This window comes from Triticum dicoccoides, chromosome 1B (genome assembly GCF_002162155.2).
Source record: "Triticum dicoccoides isolate Atlit2015 ecotype Zavitan chromosome 1B, WEW_v2.0, whole genome shotgun sequence".
NCBI classification, from domain to species: Eukaryota; Viridiplantae; Streptophyta; class Magnoliopsida; order Poales; family Poaceae; genus Triticum; species Triticum dicoccoides.
The window spans coordinates 20,737,407-20,748,475 of record NC_041381.1 but is presented as its reverse complement, the minus strand read 5'-3'; the positions used below and the strand labels follow the sequence as shown (position 1 = coordinate 20,748,475).

At 50.3% G+C, this 11,069-nt stretch overlaps 1 pseudogene; it reads right to left on the bottom strand.

The window, feature by feature from the left end:
• Positions 1-4,239: 4,239 nt before the first annotated feature.
• Positions 4,240-7,529, bottom strand: LOC119350012 (annotated as a pseudogene).
• Positions 7,530-11,069: the final 3,540 nt, after the last annotated feature.

Genomic DNA, 11,069 nt, shown 5'->3' with positions numbered 1-11,069 from the left:
TCTTTGTTCATGGCTGTATGCAAGCCTCGTGGTCTCAGTGACGGTCTCCGCCCAACTACGCCTTCGAGTCCCCACCGACGAAGCTGCGGGAACCATCCATCAGGGGCGCTGCAGCCATTGCCGCAAGCCTGCAACCACGGGCACACACTAGACGGCGAGGACGAGGCGGTGCTGCTCCTAGCAAAAAACAAGCGTCGCAGTTTTGCTACATGCTTCAACCGGCATAGATTTTTGCTACAACTGGCATAGCATTTTGCTACAACTAGCGTCACGTTTTGCTACAACACACAGCCGGTGTCGCGGTTTTGCTACAACTAGCATCGCTTTTTGCTACAACCAGTATAATGTTTTGCTACATCCATCACGGCCGAGCTGCGACGCGCGACGAGGACGACGGCTTTTTGTTGCAACCGTCATAGGTATTTGCTACGTGCGGCAACAGGTTTTGTTACATCCGTTCATTTTTTAGAATGCAAATGTTGCTACCTGCAACGGCGAGCTACAACCAGCGACAACGGCAACCTTTCTTTTTTGTCGCAACCGTGTCTCCATTTTGCTACGACCAACAACGAAAAATGCTACAACAGCCAATTATATTTGCTGGAACCAGTCAATCGCCAGTGAGGCGGAGCTGCATCCATGGCGTGCGCGGGCGGGATCCATCCATGGCGAGCGTGGCCAGCGGAGCTGCATCCATGGCGAGCGCGGCCAGCGGAGCTACATCCATGGTGAGCGCAGATCTCCGACGAGCACGAGCGGCGGAGCTGCATCCATGGCGAGCGCGGAAGGCCGGCGAGGGCACCCACCGGTGACGAGGAACGCCGCGGTGGTGCTTCAAGCTCGGCCGTTTTCTCGTGGGGTATGACATACGTGGTCTCGGCGGCACTCCGGCCATTGCATTTTTTTTCTTGAAAAAATGACTCGTGAGGAGGAAGAAACGAGGGACAGATCTGACGGTCATTAATCGCTGCATCGGGCGGCCAGGGCTGGACCGGCCCAACTATTGGACCGGCGCGCCGGCGCCTAGCGTCGCCCTATTTTGTGCGTATGTAAATGGAGCCATAAAAATAACAACAGTACCCCTAATGACAAGGAAAAAATAATAACAAGTATTAAGGGGAACAACACGAACACCACCTGCAAGATGGGCTTGATGGCGCGCCGCCAGCTCGATCCACAGCTGGAGCCAAGCCAAGCATGTATGAACTGCCGGACAGAAAGTCCTTGAGCCGGCCTCGAAGGACCAACATCTCAAAGGAGATGTCGCTGCATCCGGACCATCACAAACGCACGCAAATCCAAAATGCTTCTCATCGGCAATGGAGCCCATGCTGATGAAGCGGGGGAGAGGCCCTAGAATCAGAATCGGAATTGCTTCACACACGACAGTCAACGCACGACGCCTGCACGATTCTCCTTCCCCAACAGTGCTCCTGCATGCACGCTAGCTGTTGGTGCTGCCACGTCTGAATCGTGCATGCATCGGCCGTGCATGCGTCGTGTGTATAGCAGCGCTGAATCAGAATCCTCTGCCCGCCCGCGGCCGTCGCCATGCTTCCTGACCAAGGAACCCTAACCTCGCTGCTCCGCTGGAGCGGCGGGAATCTACCTCCGCGAGCCCCATGACCCCGCCTAGGAGCTCGGGAACACACATCGCTATAACGGCATTGTCATCTCCTCCAATACGATGGTGCGACACACCCATATCCACACCATATATGCACATCGGAGCAAAAGATCTCGGGTTCCCCCACTCCACCCCTCCCCGAGCGGCCGTCATTGGGGGAGCGAATGCATGGTTTTGCTGGCGGTTGCAGAAAAACGAAAGCGTCTCTCTAACCGCCTCAAGGAGAGGTGGTAACCAAGCGAATTGACAAAAATTCTACTCCAAAGTGATATAAATGCTCTTATATTTCTGTACGGCGGGAGTACCTATTAAACCTGACACTACATAATATTACCCTTCCTTTTTTTTTGAACAGGTCGCATGCATGGCTAGTAAACCACGTGAGTTTAGGTCAAAGAATACATGGTGCCACACGAAGAACAAAATATTTGTAAACAGAGATTAAAGTTGATGTATTTTTCTCAAAAAAGTATATTGTTTCTATAAGAGAAGTGACACTTGCCAGAAACAAGGAAAATGAAAGATAAAGGGAAACGATTAACCCGGGCCGACCGGCTAGAATGTCAATCGGCCACGCGTCCAGTAGGTCCCATTCATGGAAGCCTTCTGTTACCTTATCCTTTCGCCCGTTTGCCTTATCTCTTTCTTCTTCCCCATCACTCCCTTTTCGCCAAAAGAAAACACACCTCCCTCTATCAGTACACGGCGGCATGCGCAAGTTCGTTTCTTAAGGCTTTGCCCATGGCGGAGTACGACGAGGAGTGCATGGCCATTGTGGCCACCAAGATACTTCTCAGCCTCCAGGAAGTTTGTGCGGCGACTGGAGTGGTTCCGCGGCAGTCCAACGACCTCGGCGTGTCGGTAATGGATCTCTACCGGCCAGAGGACGAGCACCGCTCCCCCCTGCCCAACGGCGACAGATGTACTCTAAGTTCCGTAGTCGCAACATCTGAGTTGTAGGAGACCCCCACCCGCCCTCCCCCGCGATGCTGGAACCCGACAAGCCAGGAACCTAGAGATGATGGATACTACCGGCGACCACCGATACTGTCAATGGTGCTGGGACCGGCGGCGGCGACCCTTTTTCTTTGCTGGGACGACCAGATTTTTTGTTGTGATCCAATGACCCAGACACATGCTAAATGGGTCGGGCCTGGCACGCGGCACGCCAGGGGTCGTGCCTGGGCCTGAAGGCTGAGCATGTGGGGCGGCACGACACGGCCCACTTATTTATTTTATTCTTATTTAGTTTTGTAAATATGCATGATGGAAAAAAAGGGCAATAGACCAAATTTGGTCAAGAACAGCATATCAGGCCGGCAGCCTAACAGGCCTGACGTGCCACCGTGCCGACCCACATAGATTCTGGGCCGTGCCTGGGCTACAGGAGGCAGCACATGGGCCGGCACGGCACGGCCCGGCTAATAATTGTGCCATGGCGGGCCGGGCTGTGCCAGGCACAATTACGATGGGCTGGGCTGTGCCGTGCCGAGCCGGCCCATTTGGCCAGCTCTGCTTCAAAGTGCGCCGCCCTGCTCTGTTGCAACTCCACCGTCCCCATCGACCTCCAAATGGATCCATCTCCCTCCCATTCATCGCCGCCGAGAAAAGTTTTAGTAGCGGCTGCAGGGGAGCTCCAGCCTCCAGGGCTGAGGCCGCCGTGGGGCTCAAGTCAGTCTCGATTAGTCCAGCCAGGTAGGGCTCCTTGGGGCTTTATATAGACCGAGACGAGGCGACGCCGCCGAATCAATCCCGCAAATCCGGTAACGACTAACGAGGGCCCAGCTTTTCCATGGCCGGGGAGTGTCAGGGCTTGGACATGTTCCGGTCGCTGGAGAGGGTGTCCGATGACGCTATGCTGCTGCGGGAGAGGCTCAAGGCGGACCTGCTGACCTTCCCTGAGGCTGCAGCGTTGGAGGAATATCAGCTCGACGAGGCGGTCGAGAAGATCATCAGGGAGTCCAACCCCTCCACCGCGACCCCGACTGCCCCGGGCATGGTCCGGCTGTCCGCGGACAGCATCAGCCATCTCTTTGGCTTTCGCCACCGGGCGGAGATCCCCACCGTGCACGACCTTGCGCCCACCGGGGCGTTCCCGCCAGGGTGGATCCACGATCAGAGGAAGAAGCTGGACGACGAGGTTCAGCCGCACAAGCGGAAGTTCGGCCGCGACATCGGGGTCCTGCTCTCCAAGATCCGCGTCGATTTGCTCACCAGGGGCTACGTCGACGTCCCCGAGCACTACCTCGAGGACACGCCGGACCTCATCGCCGCCGAGGAGGAGGCCAGGCTCAAGGGCCTTACCGGACTCGAAGGTGACAAGTGGTGGATTCAGCTCCGACAACAGGAAACCAATTAATGCAGCACCTCCCAGCCTCAGGTCAGCCCGGCCTTCAACCTAACAAACATTGATTCATCTCTAGTATCGCCTGAGTTTTCGATCCGACGGACACTACCTGTACTTTGGATCGGAAAGAGATTTGGCACAAAACATAACAGCCCTCTGATACCAGAGTAATAATCAAATGAGTGAGCCTTACAATTTGTCCCACCCAAATCACTGATTACATTCTTCATTAATTGAATAAGAAACAAGGCACAACCAAATTCGACTAGAAATAACTGGGTGTCTCAGGCACACAATCTTGCAGTGTCAGATGGGTGAGAGACGTGAGGTTCGAGAGCAGAGCCATTGACTGTATGCTTGATTCAGATGAAATGTCAAGCTTCTGGAGGGAAGCAGGGAAAGGCTTGATGGTCTGAGCTTCTCCCATGGGCCACTCGGAGAACAGCTTTCCACATCTGAATATTGTTATTGATTCCAGCGATTCCATGCCCTGGATTCCCCGCCCTTCCCCCGCAGGCACAATAACCATGTCCATACAGCCGGAGATGCCAAGCGTCTGCAGTGAGCTTCGTGACGGGAACTGTATTACACGTTCCACATGCTCTTCATTCTGAACTGAACTGAAGACAACACTGCCATCCAGATTGCCGAAGTCCAAAGAACCATTACACCCACGAACAACCAATACCTTCTGACTGTAAGTCAATTTTCTTGAACTGGATTCCACGACTGAAACTGTTGAAGAGACAGGCACGGGGAGCAGATACAGCTTGGGGCAATCATCAATAAGAACACTACGCAAGTTGGGGCAAGAAAGCCTCGAGAATGGCATCCCATAGAGATTGGGACAACATCTGCATTCGATGCTTTCAAGCCTTGGTAACAACTGGGAGTCTGGTACCACAACCCATTCCTCAAGTTCTGGCATGTCATCAAAAACAATTTTCTTCAGATGGATGAAAGTTTTGCCTTCACCGAAACCATAGTCAGATTGTAACTGACGCATTCCTGAAATGCTCTTGAAAGAGAGTTCCTTGAGATGCAGAAGCTGCCCAAAGGGTGGAAGAGTGCCCCAAGATATACCCTCTAAATGGAGAGAGACTAGTTTTTTCACCGAGATGTCAAGACACAACCAACTTGGAGCAGCGGTACCACCATGATTTATAATACCAAGTGCCCTAAGATTAGGGTGTGGTTGAAGGCCATCAAGAATATCAGATCCTGTGTCCTGTTGCCCTTTCCCCCAAACTAGTGTCAACTTCTTCAGATTCCTTTTTGACATCAGTTTGGCTTCACTAGCTTCTTCCTTGGTTGCCGCTTTTTCAAGATTACATATTCTGAGTTCTCCTCCAAGCTCTGCCACTTCCCCCAGCTCTCTTAATTCGAATCCAACACTCTCTTTCTTAACACAGAATTCTTTTAGTTCCTGTAGATACTTCATCTTTCCAACCTTAGGAACACTGGAGTGGAGTTCTTTTTTACCAAGGAAGTTTTGCAAATTTACAAGGTGGCTAATGTCGTTAGGCAAATTAGAACTACCATGCCAATCTTCGAGGTCTAAGAATTTCAAGTGATAAAATCTGGATAGTGTGCTAGGTAAAGCTATTTCTGTGCCATAAGGTGATCCAAGTTTGAGGTACCGGAGGTGGATAAGCTTTGAGAAGTTTTGTGGCAAATCATCTAAGGACTTCACAACTACAAACAGGATATACAGATTTTTTACTTCCTCGAACGTATCTTTTAATATATCAGAAATTCTTTTTTCGTATTCACTAAAAATCATCAATGTCCGTAAATTTGCAATGTCTATCCTTCCTTTCAGTTTACTCATTTCCTCCTGAAAATTTTCATCATATCTATCTTCTAGGGTGATAGATAAGTGCTGAATAGATGGTGGGACTGTGTCAGCATTAAAATCTGGAACACTTACATTGAGGCATTCGTGTGCTGCAACACTTCGAGACAGGTCATGCAGTGAATCATGCATTACATAGTTTTCACCAAACAACCCATCTTCCCTCATGAGAAAACGACCGCCCACTAGTTCTTTCAAGTAAGTATTATGGCCTAAGTGAGTAGAGTTTATGATGCCTAATGCAATCCAAAAGCGATTAATTTCTAAACTACTAAACCTATGGTATTTAGGGAAAAGGGCGCAATAAGAAAAACATTTTTGCAGGCGTAAACTGAGGTAATCGTAACAAGTATACAAAGATGACATGATGTCATTATTGCGTTGTGAATTTTTTTCGCATTCCTTGTCAAGAATTGCCGTCCAGTGTTCCCGAGATATGTCTGTCCTTAATAGCCGACCAATTCTTTTGGCTGCTAACGGTGAACCGTCAAACTCTGTCGCAATTTTTCTTGCAATATCAGCCAAGTCATCTTCATAATGCCTAGGTTTATTGATTTCACCAAATATACATGCTTCAATGAATGTGAGGAAATCTTCAGGGTCTAAACCTTGCATTTCTATTGTATCAACTGTTTTTATCATTTGTGCTAGTTCTGGGAATCTAGTTGTGACAAGTACCACGCTGCCCTTGTGTCCTCCCTTTTTGAATGGAGCTAATAGGGTATGCAACCCATCATAATTTGCGTCGACCCACGCATCATCCAAAACAAGTAAGAACCTACTGGACTCTAGTATCTCTGCAATGGAAATCTGAAGCTCGTCTAAATTGGCTGTTTCACTGGGAGCTCTGCTGGTTAGCTCCGTAACGACCTTCTGGGTTAGCCTAAGCACATCGAAATCCACTGATACATTTACCCAAGAAGTGAAATCGAAGTGTTTTCTAACCCTTGGATCGGTAAACAGCTTTTGGACGAAAGTTGTTTTTCCAATGCCCGGTGGCCCGACAAGGGAGAACAGAAAAGGTTTCATTACAACTGACGATGACATCTAGAGTTTTCTCAAAAATGACCGTTCTACCATACATTTCATCGTGTGAAAATGTAAATGTTGGTGATACAAGAGGCCGTCTTATGTTGACAGCTTTGGGAGCGCTGCTGCTATGGTCTGGAATTGTGAGCAAGTCGGAGACCCGAACACATTACACATATGGAGTGTGTCTCCTCTAAGACCGACTTGATTTTGATGGACATGGACACACTGTCAAATACCAACTCATGGACATGGTCGCCGATATCAGACTTGGTTTCATTTTGTGAGCCACTGGTACATGCACAAGAAAAGTATGGAAGGCAGTTACCAATAGTGTGGCGAGCATGACCCATCTTGACCTTGAGGCCAGCGCCCAGATCCGGCTTGACTAGCTGCGTGCCGTCAAAGTGGTCCTGGATCATGAAGTACTGGAGCTCGTTGAGCACTTTGTCAGCCTCGTTGGTCTTCTGGCTCAGGTCTTCCAGCAAGCCCGTGAAGGCAGGATAGTCGTAGTAGTCGTAGGACCTCTCCAGTAGGCCGGCCATGTGGCTGAAGTCATTTATGATCTTCTGGGAGTTGAGGCCGAGCTCGGGGCTGGCCACGTAGGAGGCCACCCGTTCATCAGACAGCTTCCTGAGCACCTTGCCCAGGAAGGACTGCGCCGTGTCCATCTTCTCCGGCCGTGAGCAACGCGGGCGATAGTTTGTTCGTGTGGTTGGGGGACACTGCAATGAACAGTACAATGCAGAAAGGGCGGTAGTACTCTGAAGAGGTCCTGATGGCCTCGTTTTGTAGCAGTAGTTCTAGTTCCGTGGGTGCTGGTATTGCAGGCCAAGCTACCATGTAGTTTTCCATGTCCGCTGCAATGAAGGACAAAAATAGTTTGGCTGTCGCCTTTGTCGTTGAAACGCCATCATTGACCTGACCTGATGCAGTGCACTGGGCCGGCCGGAGGTAGAATCCAAGACGTTTCCTTGATTTTATGTCTCGACGAATCAAATAGACTGGTTTGCTAATGTGAAGGAGGTGGTGGACACCATGTGAAAGGTGGCATGCGATGGCAAAGGGACAATAAACTAGCAGGGCTTGCTAATGTTTTGAAACACTAGTACCAGATCGATTGACAACATTTAGGGCATCTCTAACCACCAGGGGCATAGACAGTCTGTGTGTGTGGTGGGTGGGGGTTAGGATCTTCTGCAGTACTGTATGGTGCAGTATAGAGGATGACATGTGGGGCCGGGTCTCACATTTATTACGCTAAGAGCATCTCCAGCCGCGCCCCCAACAGGCCCCCCCAGGCGACTTTTTCGGCGCCGGCGCCAAAAAAACGCCCCAGTCGCGCCCCAGGATGACGGAAAGCGCCGGTTCGACCCTTTTTTCCGCCCGGCGGCCGCAGGCCGAACCCGGCGCGCTAGGGGCGCTTGGGGGCTCCGGCGCAAGTGAAATGCGCGGCTGGCCCACGCCGTCAGGTGAAAAGTCAAGATTTTCTTCCCCGACTCGCCTCCCACCCCCCGCGCTCTCGGCTGCCACTAGCTATATCCCGGCGCCGCCCGTCGCCTTTCTCCGCTAGATAGCCATTCCCCGCCGGAAAAATAGCAGAGGTAGCAGAGGTTCGCCGCGGCAGCCCCTCCGACAGCAGCCGCGGAGGGGTAGTTTAACGGCGGGTGCACGCCCACCGGGCGCAAGGTGTTCGGCGAATTGCCTGCCTTGGCGATGGACTCGGATGACGAGGAAGCGCTTGCCGCGCTGCTGGAGGAGGAAGCCGAGGTCGACGTCCAGGAAGAAGAGCATCTCATGGTGCTCGCCGCCCTCGCCCAGCTGCTGGCGAGCAATGAAAAGCCGCGGCGAGGTGGCTCAGCACCGGGGCGGGTGAAAGCAAAGAACCGGCATCATCTCGAAAGCTACTGCATGCTCTACTCCGACTACTTCGCCAATGCTCCACTTCACGGCGACAGAACATTTCGGCGCCGTTATCGGATGAGCAGAAAGCTTTTTCTCAGGATTGTGAATTCCATCCTGTTGGGGAACGTAGTAATTTCAAAAAATTTCCTACGCACACGCAAGATCATGGTGATGCATAGCAACGAGAGGGGAGAGTGTTGTCCACGTACCCTCGTAGACCGTAAGCGGAAGCGTTATGACAACGCGGTTGATGTAGTCGTACGTCTTCAAGATCCGACCGATCCAAGTACCGAACGTACGGCACCTCCGAGTTCAGCACACGTTCAGCTCGATGACGAACCCCGGACTCCAATCCAGCAAAGTGTCGGGGATGAGTTCCGTCAGCACGACGGCGTGGTGACGATCTTGATGTTCTACCGTCGCAGGGCTTCGCCTAAGCACCGCTACAATATTATCGAGGTGGACTATGGTGGAGGGGGGCACCGCACACGGCTAAGGAACGATCACGAAGATCAACTTGTGTTGTTGTGCCTAGAGGTGCCCCCTGCCCCCGTATATAAAGGAGCAAGGGGGAGGGGGCGGTCGGCCAGGAGGAGGCGCGCCAAGGAGGAGTCCTACTCCCACCGGGAGTAGGATTCCCCCCTTCCAAGTAGTAGGAGTAGGAGTCAAGGAAAGGGGGAAGAGAAGAGAAGGAAGGAGGGGGCGCAGCCCCTCCCCCTAGTCCATTTCGGACTAGGCCTTGGGGGGGGGGCCCAACCTCTCCTCTCTCTTTCCCCTAAAGCCCAATAAGGCCCATATACTCCCCGACGAATTCCCGTAACTCTTTGGTACTCCGAAAAATACCCGAATCACTCGGAACCTTTCCGAACTCCGAATATAGTCGTCCAATATATCGATCTTTACGTCTTGACCATTTTGAAACTCCTCGTCATGTCCCCGATCTCATCCGGAACTCCGAACTCCTTCGGTACATCAAAACTCATAAACTCGTAATAAAACTGTCATCGAAACCTTAAGCGTGCGGACCCTACGGGTTCGAGAACTATGTAGACATGACCGAGACTCGTTTCCGGTCAGTAACCAATAGCGAAACCTGGATGCTCATATTGGCTCCCACATATTCTACGAAGATCTTTATCGGTCAAACCGCATAACAACATACGTTGTTCCCTTTGTCATCGGTATGTTACTTGCCCGAGATTCGATCGCCAGTATCTCAATACCTAGTTCAATCTCGTTACCGGCAAGTCTCTTTACTCGTTATGTAATGCATCATCCCGCAACTAACTCATTAGTCACATTGCTTGCAAGGCTTATAGTGATGTGCATTACCGAGAGGGCCTAGAGATACCTCTCCGACAATCGGAGTGACAAATCCTAATCTCGAAATACGCCAACCCAACATGTACCTTTGGAGACACCTATAGAGCTCCTTTATAATCACCCAGTTACGTTGTGACGTTTGGTAGCACACAAAGTGTTCCTCCGGCAAACGGGAGTTGCATAATCTCATAGTCATAGGAACATGTATAAGTCATGAAGAAAGCAATAGCAACATACTAAACGATCAAGTGCTAAGCTAACGGAATGGGTCAAGTCAATCACATCATTCTCCTAATGATGTGATCCCGTTAATCAAATGACAACTCATGTCCATGGCTAGGAAACTTAACCATCTTTGATTCACGAGCTAGTCAAGTAGAGGCATACTAGTGACACTATGTTTGTCTATGTATTCACACATGTATTATGTTTCCGGTTAATACAATTCGAGCATGAATAATAAACATTTATTATGAAATAAAGAAATAAATAATAACTTTATTATTGCCTCTAGGGCATATTTCCTTCAGTCTCGCACTAGAGTCAATAATCTAGTTCACATCGCCATGTGATTTAACACCAATATTCATATATGTATATGATTAACACCCATAGTTCACATCATCATGTGACCAACACCCAAAGGGTTTACTAGAGTCAATAATCTAGTTCACATCGCTATGTGATTAACACTCAAAGAGTACTAAGGTGTGATCATGTTTTTCTTGTGAGAGAAGCTTAGTCAACGGGTCTGTCACATTCAGAGCCGTATTTATTTTGCAAATATTCTATGTCTACAATGCTCTGCACGGAGCTACTCTAACTAATTGCTCCCACTTTCAATATGTATCCAGATTGAGACTTAGAGTCATCCGGATCGGTGTAAAAGCTTGTACCGATGTAACTCTTTACGATAGGCTCTTTTATCACCTCCATAATCGAGAAATATTTCCTTAGTCCTTACTAAGGATATTCTTGACCAA